The 23,586-nt window shown below is 39.6% G+C and overlaps 1 protein-coding gene across 3 annotated transcripts in view; it reads right to left on the bottom strand.

Annotated features, from left to right (window-relative positions):
• The window catches only part of SDK1 (sidekick cell adhesion molecule 1), a 391,574-nt gene that overhangs the window by 181,442 nt on the left and 186,546 nt on the right, over positions 1-23,586 (bottom strand). The gene's annotated exons all lie outside the window — the stretch shown is intronic.

Genomic DNA, 23,586 nt, shown 5'->3' with positions numbered 1-23,586 from the left:
CAAATCAATTTGATGAGCAATGATGGCCCTGGCCCACGGCACTTCTGAGGAATTAACAAGCAACCCATATTTATGGCCTAAAGCAACGCTCCTGCAGCAGGTGGGGATCCAAAGGAGGAGCCTCATTTCCAGTAGTGTTTGCTCCTCAATGGGGAAGAAAGTGAAAACCCCTAAGTAGAGAAATTCAGGTAAAAAGCTCCTTCTTTTTTCCCCATGAAACAATAATTTTGCCCCCTTTTGTCATTTATTGAATTCTGACACCAGGCTAAGCAGCTGTCATTTCTGTTCAGTGTAACTTCTGCATTTCAGAGGAAATCATTTTGGAGTTCAGGACTTGTACATTTTGCATAGTTTTTTGTAGTTTAAGGTGCTTCTACAACAAAACCTGTAAATCAAATACAGTGAGCAGGCTGTTTGGGGCTTGGACTATGTGCCCTATACAAGATCTTAAGTACTGTTAACATCCATTTCATTTCCCAAAACAAGGAATATGCATATGTGGAAAAAAGAATAATGATTCCCAGTACCTAGTTTCTATACAGAAGAATATGCACAATGAAAAGTATATTATTTAAAAACACAAAAGGGCTGTGTTCCAGCCAGAGTCAGGCACCATAAATATTTCAGCTACTTTTATAATTGGGTTCATTTAAAATACTATCTACTCCCAAAACATTGCATTCAAAATGTATTGTGTAGAATAACTACCATTTGTTTTGGTCACATCAAAATATCACTCAAAAAACCATTAGGGATTTTTTTTTTGCTGTGATGCTGTAAAACAACATCTCCCTGAGACCCAGAAAAAAAAAATGATGTTGTAAAACACATAATTCATCTTGCCTGTGGATAAAATGACTGCTGTGAAACAATCCAAAAACTTCCACCATGGAAATAAAACAATGTACGTTATTGCAAGAAAATCTAAGTTACCTGACAGCACCTCATCTTAACTCAATGGTTAAATCTCAAACACTCTCTTGGATAATGACTTTTTCTTCATCTTCCTAAGAAAGGGTTAATTATGCAATATTTGCAATATCAGTGGCAATAATATTGCATAATATTGGCAATATTATGACAATATCAGTGCCACGACAGATGAAGCTATGCAATAGCACTAAAATTAATAGAACTGTGTAATAAAGCCTTTTTCTTTGAATTGTTGGCTTGTAGGGGATTAAGTGAAAATGCAAAGATGGATGTTCTACTTTAGTGGGTGTTTGCATTTAAGTTGCATTTAGTATTTTCCTGTAAGAAGTTTCCAGTGAGAGAGACTGGCTGAATCTGCATGAAATGGAGTATCCAGTGGCGTTTTCTTTTTGTTTGTTATTTTTAAACTCCCAATGACTTCATATAAATAGGTGGCTTCACGGTTTGAATGCTGTGAATTGCAACGTAAGAACAAACAAAGTCAAAAGGTAGAAACTCCTCCCAGAAGCTTCTGGAAAAAAGGGTTTGTTCTGCAAGAGGGTAGAAGTGTTAATATCCTCTGCACACTCTGTAACTCTTTAGATGTTATCAACCATGAACGTGAGAAGCAAGAACACAGAATAATCTCCCAGGATTAACTGGCTATAGGGACGAACCCGAAAATTCCCGAACACCTCTTCTCCAAACACAACTACAGCTGATACTGAGCCCACTATTAACATCAACCTTTGTATGTGTGTCACCTCTGCCTTTTTAGCACTTTTAGCCTTCAGTCTCAGTGACAGACATATCTTTCACCATTTCTAATCTCAAAAGCTTTGCAGAATTAAGTTAAATATGACAATAAGCATCATCATTTACAGCATCGGCTTTTTAAGGTGCTCAGAATGTCAGCCTTCAAGAAACAGCTAAAAAGCTTCTTCACCTTAGTTCAGAAACAGTGAAAGAGAACCTTTGAAGTTCGGGGTGGTGGTGGAAATGTGTTGGTTTTGTTTGGATTTTTTGTTTGGTTTTTGTTTGTTTGAGGGAGGGGAGTTGTTTGGTTTTGGTGGGGGTTTTGTTTGTTTGGGTTTTTTGTTTGGTTTTTTTGTGTTTTGGATTGGTTGTGGTTTTTTGTTTATTTATTTTTTTCTTAACTAAAACTGCGACAGACTGAAGTTACACCAGAAAACACATTCTGATGCTATTCTGATGAGTAACCTTTCTCCATTCTGTGGGTCTGCCTGGCATGGCCAGACCTAATGAGGACGGGCATATGTTTTCACCAGGACTTGTTACAATCTTCCTGCCCTCCTGATCCCCAGGAACTGCCTCTCTGCTGCTGTGCTACAAGCCTTGGCTGATTGGTGACACTCTCTCTCCCCCAGCATCCTCCAAAATAGCCTTTGTCTGCTGTGGCCATCCTGCTGCCCTAACCAGCTGTTAAACAATGATCAAAATGGGCCAATTATTACTCCAACCAAGAAATATTCTTCCACCAGGAGTAAGAAATCACGTACATATTGCCAGTCCCAAAGTACGCAAGGAAAATTACGTTCATTAAAAATCTCCTCGTTATGACATCCTTCCTATCAAAAGGCTCAGGGATGACTGACCTTGGTGTCCAGGATTAAACCAGCATTATTTTTCTTGATTATCAGCAGCAGAATAGTGGGGAAATTATAAAGCCATTGAGAGGATTAATACAGCCCTGATCTCTCTCTCCTGGCTCTTTATCTCAAGCGATTAAAGTTCTCTAGGATAAAAAAAATAAAATAAAATAGCCATGTAGCATACGCCTGCTGCCACCGAGAGAGACAGTATCAGCTCCAGCATCAGCTCCCCGTGACAGCCGGGGCAGAGGTTAATTATGCATTCTGTATATGGTTTTAATCACTTTAATCAGATCACCGCTCTGCTCTAACTTCGTAAAAGCCAGAGAAGCACTTCAGGCCTGGCAATGTTTGTTTTGAAGCAGGGGAGGGCGAGGGAGGGGAGGAAACACGGTGCATTAACCACAGATTAAAAAAAAAAAAAGAGAGACAGCGCAAAACCTATCGACCGAACAGGGAGACTGAGCCCGAGCGTTTGTGTGAGCAGAGGCAGGATGGGTCACACAGAGGACACGGGGTCCCTCCCGGGTTGGAGACGGACCCGGAGAGCTTCCCGAACCTCTGGAATAAAGCACGTTCCCAACGCCTGCTCTTCGTGCTCCGCTCCACCTTTGTCCCCGCTCTCAGAGCCTTATACCCCAGCAGAGGCAAGGAAAAACAAGGGGAATAATTGCACAGCAAACAGGAAAAGCCACGTTAAAAGAGACGGGACTAACTGGTTGGAAATCACGGGAGTCAGAGCTCAGTCGTGAAAGGATTGCTCCTTTCAAAACTTCGGCTGGCGTTATTATCAGCTCTATTCAGTGTTTTGTGCTTACATCTCACACAGACAAATCTTTCATTTATGGACATTTGATTTGAAAAGAAAGAGTTGAATAGGCCTTTTTTTTTTTTGTCTTTAATTAAGGAATATTGGTCCTCAGGAGGAAGGGAGGAAGTGCCATTCGTGGAATGAAGTGGGAGAGAAAAGTCTGCCTTTGTTCCCTTTGGAGCATACAGAGACATTGTTATATTCTATTTAAATTATTTTCAAACTGGGTGGCATGAGGAGAGCGTTCAGGCTTCTCACCAGCAGCCAATATTTATTACAACATAAAAAATGTCAAACATGGATGGGTTCTGACTCTGAACAAAATGATCCCTGAGCCAAACTGATCCTCATTACAAGGCTCACTCACACCGCCAGACATCACTTTAATACAAGGCCACGTTTTCCCTGCCAGCTACAGTCTTCGGGTTACTTTACTTTTATATCAGAAAGCAGAAACCCAAGAAGATCATTCAGCCCCAAATAAGCTCCTTTTCTGCACAAACATCCAAAATATTTGACAATTCCTGTAGACTCTTCCGCAGTGCTTTATCAAGCAAGGAGAACTCTTAAAATAAATTTATTTCCTTTCATAGCAGTCCATCAATAATTCTCTCTATAATGCTTTGGATGTACCTGGCTATACACAGGGGACTTTAAAAGTGTGTGAAGATAATTTATTAATTTTATTTTTAAATCCAGCCATCTGGAGCTATAAACACATTTAGTGAATTACATAATAAGACCAATATCTAACAAAATCCTCCCATGCCTGCCCAGAGAACTCCATCATCCAATAAACCAACTCATCCTTAATCCTAAAGCTGTCATGTTCTGTTGGTTCCAGCTTTTTCCTAGGTGCATGAAAAAGCCCACATTTGAATTGCTTTTATTTCTGTTTTTCCTTCATAATCAGGGACCTGTATATTTTACCTTGAAAAATACCTGACATAGTCCAATCAAAGAACAACAACAACAAAAAAAAGCATGTTTTGGGGGTCAGGAAACAAGCAGGAGAAAGGAGACACAGAGATACTTTCCTGTGCCTATTTCTAAAGGCAGTTTCAGGTCTCTGACCTCACACATTCCCAGAAACATCTTGCTCTGGAAGTGTTTCTCCATCTTCCTATGGGTGGGTGGAGAGTGAGGTTTCTCTGACAATTACTGAGCATTCAGGTACCCAAGGTGGCACGAGACAGACCATGTCTTATCCCTGCCTGACCAAGAAGGCCAAGAAGAGGAGACAGCATTTTAGCAACACTTATTTTCCTATGAAATAACGCGTCACAGTTTTGAGGCAAGAACCTCTGGTTCGTTTTAGAATAGAGCTCTTCACCCATATACTTCTGAAGTCAAAAACCCGAACCAACTGGAAGATTTAAAAATTATTTTTTGACTCCAAATTATTGGTTGAGTAAAGAAAATATTTTACTTTACTAAGAAAGGTGTACAATGAGAGCATTGGTCTCCAGTTTATCTCCAGAATCTGGGGAACTGACAAAGATAACAGGATAATTTCAGGGTTCTCTCAAAACTTGAGTTAATAAAGACAGGGTCACTTCCAAATGTCACCATCTCTTCATGCAGCAAGCACTACTGCAGTTCTAAGATAAAAACACCCCCAGCTCAAAGGTTTTGCAAGTTGATATTATCACCATCAGAAAAATCACTTTAGAGCTTAGCAAGTAATGAAACACCTTTCAAAAGCAACTTAAGAAGAGGGGAGGCAATAGCAAGGAAAACAACCTTGTTCTCGGGAAAGAGGCTGTTTTCAATAAATAAAACAAACGGCAGAACAAACCCTATTGCACAGAGAATGACCTTTAAGTGAGTCTAACCTTACTTCAGTGGAAAGGAAATTAAAGTCTGTGGGACTGATGCAGGCATAGTCAAGAGCATCTTGTGCTGGCAGCAAGAATTCCCGTTGCTGCTTTTCTTATGACCTTTTCCATCTAGTAGGAGAAGAAAGGAAAGAGAAGGGAGACCATCTGGATTTCCTGTAGGTAAGATGCCTGTTAACATACATCATGACCCAGCTGGTAAATAAAGAAACCTTGTGACAGCCCTGGTAAGCAAAAACCTTTCCTGCTGATAGGGTTTCACCAGGTGAGGTAGTAGCTCTGCATACAGTCCCCCTTCTCAATAATCTGCTCATTGTCTCCAGAGCAAATCAGATTTACCATTTATTTGCCCTTAGAGGAGCAAACTGACTGCAGACTGTCCTTTTCCCCAAGCCATTAGAAAAGTGGCCTTTCTAAGCCTGTTTCTCTAAGAAACTTTCATCTCTTCAGATGACCTTTGTCCAAAATGCTGCCTGTCCATCAGCACAGAGAGGAAGCTGGCTCTGGCAGGAGACTCTACCTCCCACCAGTTCACTGCTTATTGCAATTCACTCTCTTCCTTGAACTATGTGCTCTAGACATGTCTTGATCTCATGCAAATGCCTTCTCCTTCCACACTTTAGTCAGTGTGAAACACCACCAACCTGCTCAACTAGATCCTTTCCAATAATCATTTCAGAATCCTATGAGAAATGAGAGTTTGAAGAGGAATTTCTAGAATGTCTTCTAGACAGCTGTGATCAGCAAGAGTTTCAGGTCAACAACCCAAAGAAACACACAACAGACACATCCCCAGAGGAACTGATTTTTTAAAAATGAGATTCCTCAGTCCCTGTATTCCTTGTGTGGAAGAGTGCTAGAATAACATGAACTCCCTTTCCTCACAGAACAATCCCACTGCAACACATTTATCCAGATGGTGCAACACCTAACAGGGATTTTGGGTGATACTACAATAAAGATGTTACTACAACCACAGCACCCCTGACTCTCTTCTCATGGTAAATCCACAGTACCTTCATAATTGTTCCCAATGCTGTTGACAAACTCATGGCAACACCAATGCTGCTCAAGTGGTCTGAGAACAAAGCACATCTGTACTGGGGATGCCAAACTGGGATACAGCCTGGGACTCGCTCAGTCCTTCAAATACATCAAGAAATCTCTGCCCAGTTAGACCTCAGGGTGCAGAGAAAGTGGACACACAGCTTGTCAGGAGCACTTAAAGCCTCACATGAGTTTAAAATAATTTAATTTAAACTATTTTGTACATTCATTCTCTGATTTATTGTTCTCTCCAGCCTCCTAATCACAGGAGTCTTCTTCTTTGTGGATGTGTTTATGTCAGCCTAGAGACTCCTCCAAGGCTTTTTCAGTACCCTATGCAGCATTCCACAAATGTTACAAATTCCCAGTTTTAAACAAGTGCTCTGTTAGATTTCACAAAGCTGTGCAAGGAAACTCAGCACTGATGATTATCTGTCCTGCCACACTCCGTGAGCTTAAGTGGCAAGAGGAGAGCAAGTTGTTGTTTCTCCAACCTACAGAAATATCTGACTCTTCAGAATATCACACTCCTCAGAAAGTCAGTCATCTTCCCCCTTCCTGCCCTTCACAGGGCTGGCTTGGGCAGCCTGAATGTCCCCAAAGACTTTTCCTTGAAAAAATGGTCTCATTCCAGACTAGGTAACAAAGACAAATAATGTAAATAACAGTTATCTCTTGTCTCTGAAGAGGAAGGTGGTGTTCATGAAGGTCCCTCCCAGGAGCAACACAACCCATCAACCCCAGGTAGTGCACAGCACTGAATGAAGAGAGGATTAACACCAAGGGGCCTTAATGTTCATCATCTATTTCTCTCAAACATACCTATCATTATGGATTTTCTTAATTTGTAAATGAAATGCCGTTAGACAACATCAGTAACAATTACATTTATGATAATGCTCTAACCCATTTTATGGCTCTGAAAGTCAAGTATATTTTTTAAATCTGCATAAATTACAATACTATTAAACTCTAATTTATGTGCTACTGTGTAAAGGAGAGACTAGTTGGGCCTTTATAAGTGTGTTCCAACAGCTAGGATGTCATTTTTATGTGCACAGTGACTGTACTTTCAGTTTATTTCACAACAACATAACTTAAGTTTCAAAGTATACTAAACCATTACTTGAATATCACCAACATTATAAAATCAGCCTTCAGTAAAAGTAAATGAAGTTCAACATGACCCAGCAATGGGCACTTGCAGCTGAGAGATTTTAACCTGGGCTGCACCCCTGGCAGTGTGGGCAACAGGATGAGGGAGGGGATTCTCCCCCTCTGCTCTGGTCAGACCTCACCTGCAGTGCTGTGTCCAGCTCTGAGGCCCCCAACACAAGAAGGACATGGAGCTGTTGGAGCAATTCCAGAGGAAGCCATGGAGATGCTCCGAGGGCTGGAGCCCCTCTGCTCCAGAGCCAGGCTGGGAGAGCTGGGAGTGTTCACCTGGAGAAGAGAAGGCTCCAGGGAGACCTGAGAGCCCCTTCCAGGGCCTAAAAGGGCTCTAAGAGAGCTGGAGAGGGACTTGGGACAGGGGTGTGGAGTGACAGGACAAGGGGGAATGCTTTAATTGATGGAGGGTAAATTTACAACTATATATTAGGAAGAACTTCTTCTCTGTGAGGGTGGGGAGGCCCTGGCACAGGTTGCCCAGAGAAGCTGTGGCTGCCCCATCCCTGGAAGCATCCAAGGCCAGGTTGGACAGGCCTTGGAGCAATCTGGTCTAGTGGAAGGTGATTCTATGATTCTGTGCTGAAGCAGCTTTATCTCTTGCTGCCTAAATAAAGTTCATTTTTCTTAAGACGACAGTTTTAATCTTATTCAACTGAAAATTCTGTTCAATAGTATTTAATAAACCCAGTACTACCAAGAGACACATATACTACACAGAAATGATACCATTTATAGGAGCAAGTTATATGGTACATTTTTCAAAGTCAGTGATTGATGACAGGCTTGTTTACTGCTCATTAATAAAAAATAAAGGCATCACTCCTGCTGGATACTACTAAGGTTTCTTGTTTACTTTTCTCTCCAATTACTCTAATTGACCTATAACTCACTGGAGTTCTGGACATTTATTCAGAACTTTGCACAGAATGTAGCAACAATCCTTCAGTGTGGCAGCTAAATATGTCAGGATTAACATTCTGCTAAATATTCAAAGAGAAATTACACTAGTGTTGTAAGCTGGGGGTTTATGAGAGGTTTTATGCAATTTGTGGATTCTGATCAGATCTGGGACGATATAAAGGGCAAGCAAAGGTCTACCACAAATCTGTATTTATCTCTCTGCTAAGCTGAAAATAAAAATCCTACCAAATCTAAAAGTCTGGTTTGAGAAAGAATTATGTAATAGTTTGCTATATTTCTACAGGCTCTTCTCATTTGATGTCAAGCAAAATAGCAATAACTTAAAGTAGCTCCACTTGGTAGCAGGAAGGCACAACCACAGTGTAATGAGACCACTAGTTTGATCATTCAGGGATGTTCCTCCATCCCTGCTTTCTGCAAAGTTTATCTTCAAATGGGAACTTAAACATTAATTCCTGACTTCTAGAAAGATTTTTTTGTGATCACTAGATATGATCACCTGATATGCTTGGACAAGTGACTGTAGATGAGACTCTGCCTTGAAAATCCAAACTAACTTTAAGCACAGGGAGGAACAAGACTCTGTACCAGAACCTGCATGGAGCACTACACAGCTTTTGGGTAACAGCCTCCAAAGACTGACAGACAGCACTTGTCTGACAGTTGTGGATGACAAACCTCTTCCCAAACTGGCCTGGCAGACATCTACACTGCACCCTGCAAACCCCTGGCAATTTAGAAGCTGATTCAAAATGTTTTTCAAAGCAGATTTCTCTTTTTGCACAGTGATGGAATAAACACAAACTCTTCTAATTCAGTAATCAGGACAGATAATTACATCCTCTTAATTGTTTTCTTTTTCCAGCTTAGGTTCGTGTTGATGGAAGATGGTAAAATTAGTCCACGAGCCATCTGAAGTTTGCTGCTTGCTGATTAAAGCCTTAATTGATTCAGAATGTTTTACAAATCAATCTCTGAATTACTTCAGGATCATGGTGGCATATTGTAAAAAAGGAATTTGCACACACTCCCTCCTCTTGTGAATGAGAATCACATTCCCATAAATCCTTAACTGCATAAACAACTTGGTTATTTTTTTTCGAAATTCACTGTGTGAGAAAATCAGAGAAAAATGGCAAAATGAGAATTACTTGCAATATAACCTGCTGTGACTTACAGAGGGTTCTTATTCCTTCTTAAGCTTACTTTGCAATTTTTGAATGGATTGCATATGATACATTCTTGAGGGGGGAAAAAAAGAAAAATATAGAACTGTTAGTACTGTCCCCATCTTCTGCAAAGCTCATAAAACTGTGATCTACAGTCCAATGGAAGCAATGCATTCCAAGCCAGATATGTTTTTTCTGATTTTCTGATTCAGTGCATTCCTCCTCTCAATCAGGATCCACACTTCTCATTGAGATTTTATATTACCTATCACACAGTTCTGGTGAGCTTTGCACATTTCCAGAGACTGCTACCCAGGATTTCCTTCTGAAACACAGATTTTAAAGTTCCCTTGGTGATCAAGGAGGAAAAGCAGAGATATCTTAGATTGTTCTTAAGGGCTCATCAAAAGGAACAACTCTGGCTGTAAAGACCAGCCCCCTCCCTTCCCAGTGCTGAATCTGCAGAGGTCACAGTGAGCATCAGACAATTTTGATGGCTCTCTTCATCTGGAATTGATTGTTCAATTCAGCTCACCTTTGCCTCATTCTAACCACAGGCCCACTACTGTTAAGGACATGGAGACCACTTAAAACACACCACTGTACCCTTAAAAAAGAAGAAGGGGCGGTTGTGTCATATTTCAAGAGCTGACAGGTCTCACAATGCATCCTGTTCCTTACAACACACACACTGGCTGTAACAACTCTGTTCCCTTCCTTGTTTTTGTAATAGCTGTGTCAGACGAACATAATAGGATGCTAAAGTGAGCTGAACTGCAGAGGCATTTGATACAGGACAGTGTTTTTCCAGCAACCATTTCTTGTGGATTGAGAAAGGTCAGCAGCACAGACAGGAGGGGGGTTTGTTGTTGGCACTCGCTGACAGAACTTTCTACAAATCCCACAGCTTGTGCTGCAGCATGAAGGTTAAATTTACTTTGGAAAATTCTTACTAAAAGATACAACTGACAAACTTTTGCACCACAAATATTACTTTGGTAAACCATATTCACTTCTGATGAATATTTCAAAGATATCACTCTGTTAAGGATAAGGATTTATGACAAACGTCTCATCTTCAGCATTAACACACAAATGAGGTTTGTACTTCTCATTCCACTGGTGTGCTGTGCCATGAAGGCTGTGTAAATATGACATTAAGATACCAAGAAGTCATCAAGGTTGTTTGTGACATTGTGAAGTGAAACTGAAATGAAGTACCTGAGTCACACAAACCTGAAATGATATGACTCATTAAAACCCAGTTTTTAAAAATTGTAATAAAGTCTTGTCAGCTGACTTCACAAGTCTCTACTTTAAACACACAGAAAATAGCTTTATTGCTTTAAAAGTAGCAAAATATAGTTCTGAGAGGAAGTTGCCTTTAAGAGCCAGTGTGTGCAAAGGCTGCAGGAAAATAGCTTGGTCATTATTCACAGTAAACTCGTAACTTGTAAGTTTCAAGTTTCACAACTCGGAAATATTTTGACAAAATTAAAAACACCTCCTCTTGTATGTGCAGTGGAAGAATGAACCAAGAAAAACACCATCTACCTGCATCTGCTAGCCATAAACTTGAGATAAACAGTGTTATTTCATCCCTCTCACAGACGCTACAGAGTCTCATCCTGCCACACTAATTGGAGGTCTGTCACTTCTTCCATTACAAACACCCTTTCAAAACATTTGTAACAACCTTGTAAAAAAAGATTTATCTGTGAATTTTAAAAATTACTGTCTTCTCTATCTTTCAATCATCAAAAAGCCCTCCCCGAGCAGCCCAGCTGACTGCGGCAACACCATTACGAGCTACAACAAAAATGCTTTAACCACCCCAGACTTGTTTTTTTCAAAATGAATTCTGCGTTATACTCAAGACAGGAACTCAGCAGTCACTAGCAAGTCCTAAAAAGATCTGCCAGATTCCATACTTCTCCCCATTAGCCTGTGAGGTGCAAATGACCCTTTTCTCCAGTGAGCACACCAGACCTGTCAACCACAGTGGAATCACTGCCCTCCCCTCCTCACACCTCCAATGCAAGACTTTGTGTTTGCTGATGACATGGCCCAGAGTGCTGCTTTTAAAAGCCTCCCAGGTCCTCAAAGTTACAACACACCATATCTCTCACACAAGATGTGACTGATATCCTTCCCAAAAAAACTAATGGCAACTGTTAATCCAAACTCTACTAAGATGCTTTCAATATTAAGCAGCCTGACCCATGGACTGTGTTTGTATTTCTTGCAAGATGCTTCTTGAAGAGTTAAAATTTAAAGAAGAGGTAAAATTTAAATGCCATCTTGAGGGTGGAAAAACATAATACTGTCTTAGTCTAATGCACTGCTTCTTTCACTAGGGAAAAAAAAAAATCCTCCTCTTTTTTAATTCTCCATAACTTTTTGGGTACTGGCTATTTGCATTGCTTGTCTTTCCACAGTTAAAGGAAAATGTTGAGCATCTGGTTAAACCACCTCTCCTTTAAAACATACCTGTTGCATCAACTAGCAATGAACCAATAAGCTGAGTAGTTTTCAGAAAAGATTTTAGAATACTTGCACGGTACAGATATTTTTGTTATGGAGGCCATAAACCAGTTCCTAAGCCAAAATGATTAGAAATAAGTATTATGGTAGTGGAACGAGTAGAATTCTCTATCAAATTCACTCAGGGAATAACTGTAAGTGAAAGAATATTAATTTAGAGGAAGAATCAATGAGCAACAAAACCACTAACATTACAATGACCACAAAATCCAGGTAAACAGAAATATTGTCTAAAGGCAAAAGAGCTCCTCAAATGATTAAACAAATGACTACTGTTGCACCAAAGATAAGAAACAATATTTGTGAAGTACATTTCTATAAATCTTCCCACTAAATTCCATGGTGTTTTACAGTGAAGAGCAGATCAGATAGGTCAGCATGATGTCTGAGATCAATACAATAATAATACATTGGAGCATAAGCAACCATACAAAATTCTATTTGAAAGCACAAAATTGGTCCAAAAGTGATGAGTCTATAATCACAACGTGCACAGGAAAACAAATCCTCAGGCTCCAAGTTCACAAGTTATTTAGAGATATGTGAAAGCACTCTGCATTTGTATTAAAATACACATGTAAGTAAGCAGAGCTCAAAAAGAAGACAATTTTTTCAGTTTGCTCTACTTTTATCACTGTTTGCATCTGAAGTTTCCATTTTAAAATCACGGAACAAAACGAACCTTAAGATTTTTCAGCTAAAAAAAACCAAAAAACCAAACCTCCCACATAACCTTTGCTTTGTGAGATAAGGATCACCAAACAAAATTAAGTCACTTTACAGCATTTCTTGGCCTTGTTCCAGGGCGATGTGGAAAGAAACATTTGTCATAATCACTTACAATTGGAAAAGAACAGGAAAAGATCACTATTAATGACTCAGCATCACCTGTCACAGGGGACTTTGGAGACCTGTCACTGCTCAATGACAACAGCGATGGACCTGGGATAATGTTCTGTATTAAAGAGGAGTGAGATGCACCAAGTTCTCTGCACAGAGGAATTTACAGCCTAAAAAGGGAGATATTTAGTTCCACCTCCTTTGATACGAGAGGCCCACTTGAATTATCTTGCTTCTTGGGGTCTTTTTGGTTGGTTGGTTGATTGATGGGCTGGGGGGGATTGGATGAGCGTGGCACATCTGCAAGATCCTCTTTTCACGCTATTATCCTCAGCATATTCACTTCTTGGTTTCATGGGCCTTTTTAGCTCGCTTTTACTGACCTGATTTAATATTCATAATCACCTTGAAAAGGCCATCTGCAATTTTAATCACTCACTACCAATTACTTTCTTTAATAGCTCTGACAGTATCACTCACAGATATCTGATAAATCCACAAGGATAGCTGAAGGCAGCACAGGCTTTTCAGTTTCTTTCCCAGCATTTGCAGAAGGTACAACACTGCTGGCTTTTTAAGCCTCCATCAAGTCCTTACTAAGTCAGGTTTATGAGCAGATCAAAATGCAGCTACTATGGAGTGAAACAGCAAACTTCTCCTTTTATCCCTCCTTAGTGCATAAGGAGCAAGTGGAGAATAAAAAGAACCACCAGACACAACTTCTCTCTTTCATTCTTTATCCAACGCAGTGTCCACTGCAGAACTTTTTCCTACAGACAACAGCAGAAGCTACTTGTCCTCAGCTTGTAAAGATATACAGCAAACATAGCTGGAGAAAATTGAGTAACAATTTTGCACAAATGGGACCTTCGAGACCAGGACGTTGTGTGCATTTTCCTGGCTGCTGTACTCCATTTTTATCACAGAAAGCTTACAGTCCTTTAAAGACACACTATTTAACAATGATGTTCTCCCAGATTACAGGAGCTGTAACTTCGTTCCCACATTCCACAGCTAGAATGAATCTTCCATCATAAAAAGGCAGAGTTCCGGACTATGGATTATTTTTAAAGGGTTTAAAAGCGTAGACAATAGTCTGCACGTGAAAAGAAATCAGCGTTTCCATCAACTTATGGCACAGTCTGTAGGGGAAAAAAAAAAACCAAGCAGACCTTGGATTACTCTGATGTCTCACCACTCCCCAGCTGCAAAGTACAATATGTGAAAGCGAGTGGTACAAAAGCGAGGGATAACGAACATCCTGGATTGGCAACTTACAGCTCCCATGGCACAGCCACGGGGACAGGAAATCGATGCAGCTCTTACACACATCAGGTGAGGCAACCCGGGTTATGGCCAGCTCTGAGCTTCTCTTCCTATTACAAATCGGGGAAGGAAAAAACCAATTATTCTATATTATTTTAAAATTCATAGCAAGTCCTTACTAAAATCTAAAAGAAGAATATTTATAGCTCTACAGATGACCTTGAGTCTTGCCTGTCCTGACTCTCCAGTGCTCGGGTTGCAGTTGTAATCACTGTTTCTCCATTTTTGTCCACACACAGGTTGTTGTCTGCACTTCCACAATTATTTGGACAAATCACGTTTATCTGGCAGAAGGATGAGACAGACATCGGAGGAGCTTCCATTCTTGTTCAATTTTACTGTTTTATGATGTATATTGAGAAGAAATTAAAAACATCTTTTATATGAAGAGCTTTAAAAATGATAACCCTGAAGCAACCATATGTTTGTGAAAGCTTGAGATGAAAATGAGCTTTTGTAAATATGCTGGGAGGGCAGCTCTGCCATGCAGACCTTTAGCATGTGTAAGACAATCTTTAGGATATATTTAGGCTTTTGCAGTAACTAAGCACGAAACGTATTCTACTAAACATCTGGTTTGACCATATTTATTATTCCTTATCTATGTTGTTTATAAGACATTTCAGGCTTGCCTAACACGACAATTTAAAGAATTCTATCAAACAGTTCCTAAATTACTTTTCTAAATTGAAAAGCGAGTCCTTCTCCTATGAATCAAAAAAAAAAAACCCCACTCAACATGCTACAAATTTATCCAGTTCATAAGAAATAAGATGCTCCTCATTATCTTCCTAAGTAAGTGCTTTGTATCCTTTTACCCTCTTGCTCACAGACCAGTCAAGACAACTCATGTAATTCCAGACCAGCACATGAACTACTGAATCACAGAATATCCTGAGTTGGAAGGGACTCACAAGCATCACTGAAATCCAACTCCTGGCATGTTTTTCCTCTGAATGTGGGTTTTTTCCTTCAAATAGCATATTTCAGCTCAAGCTCACTTCCGTAAGTTACAGATTCTTACTGTTTTTAGTCAAAAGCACCTTCAGAAGGGTTTAGCAACTTAAAAGAAATGAAAATTATACTTTAAAGACATCCCACTGTGTAAAGATGGGAAACAAAGCAAAATACTTCAAGTCAGCTACTTGGAATACTGGCACAGCAGAAGGGGGCTCATAAGAAACCATGTTCAAAAGGGGTAAATTAATAAGCCAGTCTCCAGTAGCTGCTCCTCCTAAAGCTTCAGCATTATGATTCTTACATAAACTGAAACATGAATCCCTTTACAAATGCCTACAAATCACTGCCCTTCTGTCTGCTCTGGAAGTTTTTAGAAAGTGCAATTGGATCTGGGGTGTATATGATAAAGAAATAAAGAGTTTGAGGAAAAAGACAGTCTGCCATACTGACAACCCCTGGAAAATGCCAGCACTGAGTATTACTGGACTTAAAATTTATGTTTTATGTTTCCTATTACTGTTACCATATTATTCACCTACATACTCAATCTAGTTTTTGTAACATTACCAGTACACAATAAAGAGTTTTCAAAGATCCCACAGTACTACTCCAACTTACAGGTATGGACAGGAACCACTTCTCTCATGCCAACAATTAGAACTAATCATGAGCACAAAGTAGTTACACAAGAGTGAGAAAATTCACTTCTCACTGCACTGAAATGGAAAAGAGAAACTAAATAGAAATATGTTCATGGTAGAATGTGTGGAATTGGACTACGCTATCCATTTTACCATTTTTGCCCATGAAAGATGATTCAATCTTGAGTAACCAACACCATCTTTTTATGTCTGATCAAAACAATGTTTATTCCAACAGCTCCCTTTCATCTTATTCCACCCTGGAGTATTAGTACAAGATTGACTGAAGAAAAATATTGATCAAAAACTACACTTTCTTTGTAAATTCTGCAGTATTATTTAAAAACATTGTAGGTGGACCAGTGAGACTGAAAAAGTCTGCCTCTTGAACCAGCAATACTTTTCTGTCCAGAGAAGTTTTCTGGCATTTCTCTTATGCTGGTCCTCCAACAAATCATCTCAGTTTGTTCAAGATGGCATTTTCCTGGCTGGCATGTATAATTGATGTGTGTCACATTTTATAAAATGATCGCGAGGTAAATTCAATTTTCTCTTTTCCTTGTTTGTGTCCTCTAAGAATCCCTTATCTCCACATATCAATTACAGAGCAGTGACAGAGATAGGATACAAATCACTGCGATGAATGTAATAGCAAAAGTGATTAGGGATAGGGAGAGATTAATTGCATGTGTCAGATATAAATAACGGGTTTAGGAGACAACCCGGGATTTGGAGCATGTGTGCATTCCAGATCTTACAGACAAAACCCCAAACCTTGTGAACAGGCAAGTGTAACAAGAAGCCATGTTAAAATAACACGTTTGGTTATAGAAACTTCAGCTTTTGCCACTTTTTCAGAGCAAAATGCATAATGGATGTGCATATGCTGAAGGAACAGACACTCCACTCGGGTGCAGTTCCACAGCTTCACCAGACACTGAGGAGTCCCCATAACAACAGGGTTATATTGTTGCATTTGGGAGAAAAGGAAATAACTATTCTTCCCATAAACCATGTATTTAAAGCTTCATTACATTTGTTGATGCAATACGATGAAAATTAAGTGCCAGATATTTAAGCATGTTTTATGCTGATTTTGGCTAAGTTCCCTTCAATAGTAAGACTGAAATAATCTTACAGACAGTTCATTTTAACATCTTTTCATTGCAAAGACTACCAGCAGAGGAGACACTGGTTGTCTGGGACAGGGGTTGCAGCAGATGCACCATGTGTGGCAATAAGTATTATCAAAAATAGTGCAGAGGAAGAGGAAATTAGAGACCAACTAATATTTCTGCTATTTATCAAGAAAAGCACTGATAAAATATCTGAAGAAACCCAAAGAAAAGCTCGAGCTGCCACAGAGGTTTCTTGGTTCACCTTTATTATTCCTGCAGTTTAGCAATCTATCATTTTAACCACAGATTTCCCTCTATGTCACTACAGTCAAAAGTGAGGAAAGTTTTCCTTTAAGGAGAAGAAAAGTAGAGAATTATGGAAGAGATCTGGCTGATGCTTTAAAAAAAAACCCCAACAATGAAATCTGGAGTCTAAGAATGCTGATAAATCCTGAACATCATCTGTTATTTTTTTGTAATGCATATAAAATCAGTCTATACTGCAGTACAGTGTTGCTTTTGCAGTAGATAATAGAGTAAACCATAGAGAATATCACCCTCCACTGAAATTTCCAGCTCTGGATAAAGCTTAAACTAACATTTGTTCCAATATATCAAATCCAAATCTTAAACAGTAACTCAATTTAATCCTTTTTCTTATAGCTATTATTGTTACTAAAATGAATTTGACTTAAATATATACATCCATCTCAAAAGGATGGCTAAGTTGCACTCTACTCTTGAAATAATAAGAAAAAAAGATCCCCATTTAAAAATGTACATCATTTAGAATTAGAGCAGAGTGGAGCTACAACTAAAGAAGCATTTAGACACTGTTTTACCAGGGCATTAAAGACGGCATTTACCCAGAACGTGTCCTTAAGGTTCAGTTTTAAACCCCAAACACTTCTACAGTCTCCTTCAAATTAACATTCAGGATGACAGAGGAATGTTAAGTGTCAATCAAAGCAGAAGGCACACATTTACTCATGTAACCACACTATGATGTCCTTCCTGGAAATCCTGCCTGACAAAGAGAAAAGCAAAACCTTTGAGGAAATGGGAAACAAATGTGATCATTTCAAAGAGAGACTTAAAATCAGTCTCTGAGCTGTCCTATGTTGGACTTCCCCAGTATTTGGTCACAACCTCAGGCAATCAGGTAAAAAAACCCCAAAAAGTAGGGGAAAAGAAAAAAAAAAAAAGCATCACTGAAGCACTAATTTCACCCCAACAGCATTGACCTGGAGAGGCTGAGAGAAGTAAATTCTCTTGGCATGAACTAAAACCAGTTTGACAAGTCTATAGAGCTTGTGTGCATTTGACGTCAGAATGGAAATATCTGTTCCCTGGGGGTGCCAGCCCATTCCTTTTTTCCTTTTTCCTGCCTACACCTGAAAGCTGGAACTAGCTATGAAAAATTCATGCAGCAGAACGCTTCAAACGTATCCATGAAGGATCCTCAACATCTGCTGACTTGAACAAACCCTGACGGTTAATATGAAGAATTATGTTAGTGAAATGCTCTCTTCCAGAGAGGAAAATGTCTGCCCAGAATCTTCTGAAAACTTATCTTCTTACCAAACCTGACAGAAGGATGTCAAGAGGAACATCCTACCAAATACACCGACAGGTAATGTGGCATTCCCCCCCCCCTCTTTCCTAACAACATAAAGAATACTTAATTCTTACAGACACCAAAAGTGACCTAAACAATCTTGTGCAATCATGAGAACATTTCTTCATAACAGAAAACAAACCAAAGGAGAACTCGGGGGCAAATTCAGTCCCTGCAAGCCTGAAATGGGACTTTTCCCGTCTGTAAAATTTATATTTCGGTGTGTTAAATTGAAGAACAAAATAGGCACCAACCAGAGACAAATGGGGTCTATTTAGCCTCATGTCAGTGTCTGCCATAACAACATAAAATTCTTCTGGTTGCAAGTGGAAGTTGGGCAGAACAACATGACATCCTCATACTTTAAATTAATTGCAATACAACCAAGCCAGGAGTTTAATTTTCAGTCCCCAACTTTTTTTTTTTTTTTTCTTTTTTTTTTTTTTTTAAGCATTGCCAGTGCCCAAGGGAAAAATTTATCTTCGTTAAATGATAATTGGCTTTATTATCTTTGACTCTTCAGAAATGCTGGCTGGCAAGGTTTTTAAAATTTTCATCAATCTTGTTTTCTGTTTTCACAAAGCCTGCATCAGAAAATGACATCAGGCTGCAGAACACTCTGTATCTCCCAGTGTTACCAACAGGTCTGGAGACTATCTAATTTACTAATAAATCTATTGAGGCGACATGCATCTCAATATTTCACAGCTTAACAAGAAGGTCCAGGAGCAAGGCCCTGAATTGCAGTTCCAGACGATTAGCGCCACAAAACCAATTGAGGCAGGAGCATCTAAGCTGTCAGAACAGCTTACACACACCCACCTTTTGCAAACCTGCCATTTAAATCATTTACTGAGGCACACTTGCTCCAATTTTTCATACAATACCTCAAAAGTAGCCACACAGGCTGCTAAAAGTTTCTAGGCCTGGGCCAGCGGCGCTCACAGCGGCAGCGTTGCTTTGATGTTAATAATAGAACCATCTCAGCAGGGTTTTGCAAACTTCTCCTCAAGTGGCACCAGAGCCTGGCCGTGGTGTCACATCGTAAAGGAACAAGGACACGCATTGCGCTCACCGCAGTAAATACCTCGGCCAGCTCCTCGCCGTAATAAAAAGCTCCCTATGAATCTTTCATTATTTTCCCCTCCTAATAAACCTACTTAAACTCTTGACTTCTCCACCAGAAATCCTTGTGGTTTCATTAAGGAGCTCTTAGCTCCCCCTTTCTTCCCTAAGAAATGTTGGTGTAAAAGCGGTGCGGCCTACACCAAAGTAACGTCTATCATGTTTTTTTCTGTTCTGTTTGAGTATTTCTGGGGAGTTTTGGTTGGTGTTTTTGGGGGTTTTATCATTATTTTTGGAGGATTGGGGTTTTGAGGATTTTTGTTTGTTTGTTTTTAAGATCCATACTACAACCCCAAGAGTTTTGGTGCAGAGTTTCAGAAAAATTATCTGCTACACCGAGTATGGCCTTCAAGGAAATAAGAGTTTTATGATGGCCTTACTTGAATTAACACTTCCAGCTTCAGGTGCCCTGCCAACACTGGTAAGATCAAAAGAATGTCACCTTACTCCCTGACAAGCCAGAATCTTTGGGAAGAGACCTGACCATCTGTGCTGCAGTGTTATGTCTGTCTGCGGGAGAAGGGGCACATGAAAGAAAAAAGCCTAAAGACTGAAGGATCCATTTAGGATATTTTCATCAAATCTATTGTTCAATAAATGGAAACAGGAAAAAAAACATTTAGGATTTCCCAACTGTTACTGAAATTACACTGAAATTGTATTTACCAGTAAAATTGGTAAATATTGAAATATGTAATCCCAAAGCTTGTACCAGCCCAGTGACAGGTGAATTCTCTCACCACTCTGGTCAAGTTAGGAAGCTCCAGCAATGGACTTAAAACTGAAATCCTCCAAAACAGAAATAGTGAATTCTCAACAAGGAGTAAGTGATATATTTGAGTTAGTAACAACACTCATTTTGGTTTTCATTTCTGTTGCCAAACTCTTGACTTTCAGACTTTCTGATTTTCTCAGCCAAAATTTTGTGTTATTTACATGAAAGCTTTAACATATGGTTAAAAAAAAAAAGGCAAGATTTTCATTAGAGTAGTATACAGTTCAACTCATTTTAAGACAGTTTAAATTTAGGACTAATTTATGACATCTCTAATTTCTGATGTGATGTTATTCCTAATATGCTGCCTGTTGGACATAATTTTTATCTCACCAAAGCCTGTCACCTCAGAGATGATTTAGTCCTCTTGAAATCACTGGAAACATGTCCACTGGAAAGAAACAACCGTGCTTTTCAAGCGCAGTTGGATGAACCTCACACTGTGACCCGGACTTTCAAATTAAGACACATGGTTTCAGGGCAGGCATGCAGAACACTGGTGTTTAACCAAGCTGGGGACTTGGCTGTTAAGGAAAAATACTGCTCAGCATTTGCATCTTCTCCCAGAGTGACCATCTCTACAGGCTAATAAACCTTCGGTGCCTTTGCACTGAGGGTGTGCATGGACTGAACCGTCACAGCGACGCTGAAAACACCAACACGGCCCAAAGAGCTGATCCTTTTCACTGCACCCAGGCACTCTGTTGCCTTCATTTTCCATGTCTGAACAACCTCAGAACATAGAGAGAAAGCAAACCCAAGCACAGCAAAAGCACCTGAAGGCTGTCTTTGGAAGCTGTTTCCCAACTTTCCAGGGTTTAGTTTGTAATCATGGGAGATGGGTGGGTGTAAGACTTCATGGTGTTGGGACTTTGAGTTCTCAGTTTCACAGAATACTCTGAGTTGAAAGGGACTCACAAGGATCATCAAGTCCAACTCTCAAGTAAAAGACCCATACAAGGATCAAACCCACAACCTTGTTATCAGCACTAACCAACTGAGCTCAGCTCAGGTTAGACTGACATGAAACAAAATGTCTTTACCATTAATACTCAGAGTCCTGCTAGAGAATTCATTGTGACTGGAGCTTTTAGATTGTTTTTGAAACTTGTTCAACACCCTCTAATCTTTTTATTCCACATGTATCAAATACAGTTATTAATTGAAGGATAGTTCAGTGTATTTTCCAGATGTTGCTCAAGCTCCATTTACCTTCAGCCACGATTCAACACTGACTTCAACCTGCAAAATAAGGCCCTGTAACTCCTCTCCTGCTTAGCTCAGAGCCAGACTTTTCTCCTGCTGTCAGTCTTGTATTTTGGAGCAGAACAGGACAGCTTACAGCTTTCTCAGTTGGTAGAATGATTCTGCAAATGTGCTTTTCTTACAGGCTGGAGCAAATCTGACACCAGTCTCCTTCAAGGAATAACGAGCTCTGCATGTCTAACGCTGCTCTCAGTGAATGACTGCCCTGGGAATTATCCGGAGGTTTTTTCCTCCTGCCCTCAATAACAGTGGAAATGTGCAGCTGAGTCATGGAGCAAGGTTGAACTCAATAATTAATATATAATCTACTCGCACAGAGATTGGATATTCCACTTCACTTGTGGTTCATTTCATTTTGGTTAAACTGGTTTTAAATTTTATACATGTCCTAATGGAAAATTACAAGTGTCATCACTCCTAACATCCAATAAGATGCAGACAGTGACAATTCAACGTGGTATCTTCCTCACCTGGATGTACCTTTAACAACCTGTTTCCAACCTCTTGCTTGAATTCTTTATTAGTCTCCCAAAATATATCGTTTTTCTGCAACCATTCTCTGCATATTGCTTCAGGACTATATTTTTGCCTGATTATTTTCTGTTACTGGACCAAAAAGGTTTATTCACTTCCATGTAATGGATCACATGTTTCTTCCCCAGATCAAAGTTTAAACTGATCAGTTTAATCTCATTTTCTTTAGACTCTAATGCCTTACAGTCAATACCTTCCTTCAACACACACGGAGTATTAATAATCCTGGATATCAAGGTGTCAATTTAAAAACCTCATTGGCTGATATTAATTTTAAAAGCGAATCCATTTCTGGCTTTCCATCTTGTCTCATCCTTCTTTTTCTTTTATCCATTTTATCTTTCCTATTTTCCACATTCCAGATAGACTTTGCATTCATGGTATCAAATCTTTAAGCATTTTGGACTGTTTTCTTTCCCATATGCCTGTACTATGCTTTGCATAGCACTTGTTATGCATGCATGATCACAGACTATTTCTAGCATTAATTAAGATATGAAATTATAGTGGGAAGTATGTTATTGGTCACATAATACAAACAATACAAATTTGCTTTAAAAATGAAATTACTAAAGTGTTAGCAAACCTCTTCATACTGTCAGAAATAATAATGTTTACAATCTACATGCCACAGTGCAGCCAGAATTCACAAGTGGATTTGGAATATTATTTCCACTTCAGAAAGATATACATAAACCCCCTGAGCAGTTAATTTAGTTTAGATACTTATCCAGTAGAAAACAACAAAGGTTTGTCATTCCTGCCTGTCAAACCATCCAGCTGCTGCCCCCAGTTATCCCAGTCCCACAACCAGCACTTCCACTGCCTGGGTAAGAACGGCTTTCCTTGAAATCCCATCAGGAATTTCAGCAGAAGAATCACATTTTCTTAAAAATTAAATGTTTCACAGGACCATAATGTTTTAGATGAACTTCTGACAAACATAAGCATAGTTGCAAAACCAATTTGCCAGATTTCCTGCCCAGAAACCCAGACTCCCACGTTTTGCTATTGTAAGGAAATGAGCCAACAGGGATTGTCCCAAATCTAATGGTACCCAAGATGAAGACATGTCTGGCATCTCATCATGCCAAGTGATCTAGAGCTGACTCCTGCATCTTTTCAAAGCCCAAACCACAAGAGCAGCCTGTCAGTGAAGCTGCCACTATCATCAACAATGTACCCCATCAGCTCTTCCTTGTCTCCACAATCAGAGCTACAAACCTCCCTGTCCCCACAGCAGAACAACACGCTCCCTATCTCCCTGCTACATTAAAAATATCTTTATCAAATGGCTCAGAAAAGGAGTCAAACCATTCTACACATTTAGAATATTAATTTTTCATACAAACACGTTT

Source organism: Corapipo altera, unplaced genomic scaffold (genome assembly GCF_003945725.1).
Source record: "Corapipo altera isolate COAL_440 unplaced genomic scaffold, ASM394572v1 104, whole genome shotgun sequence".
NCBI classification, from domain to species: Eukaryota; Metazoa; Chordata; class Aves; order Passeriformes; family Pipridae; genus Corapipo; species Corapipo altera.
This window is presented reverse-complemented; position numbering and strand designations above follow the sequence as displayed.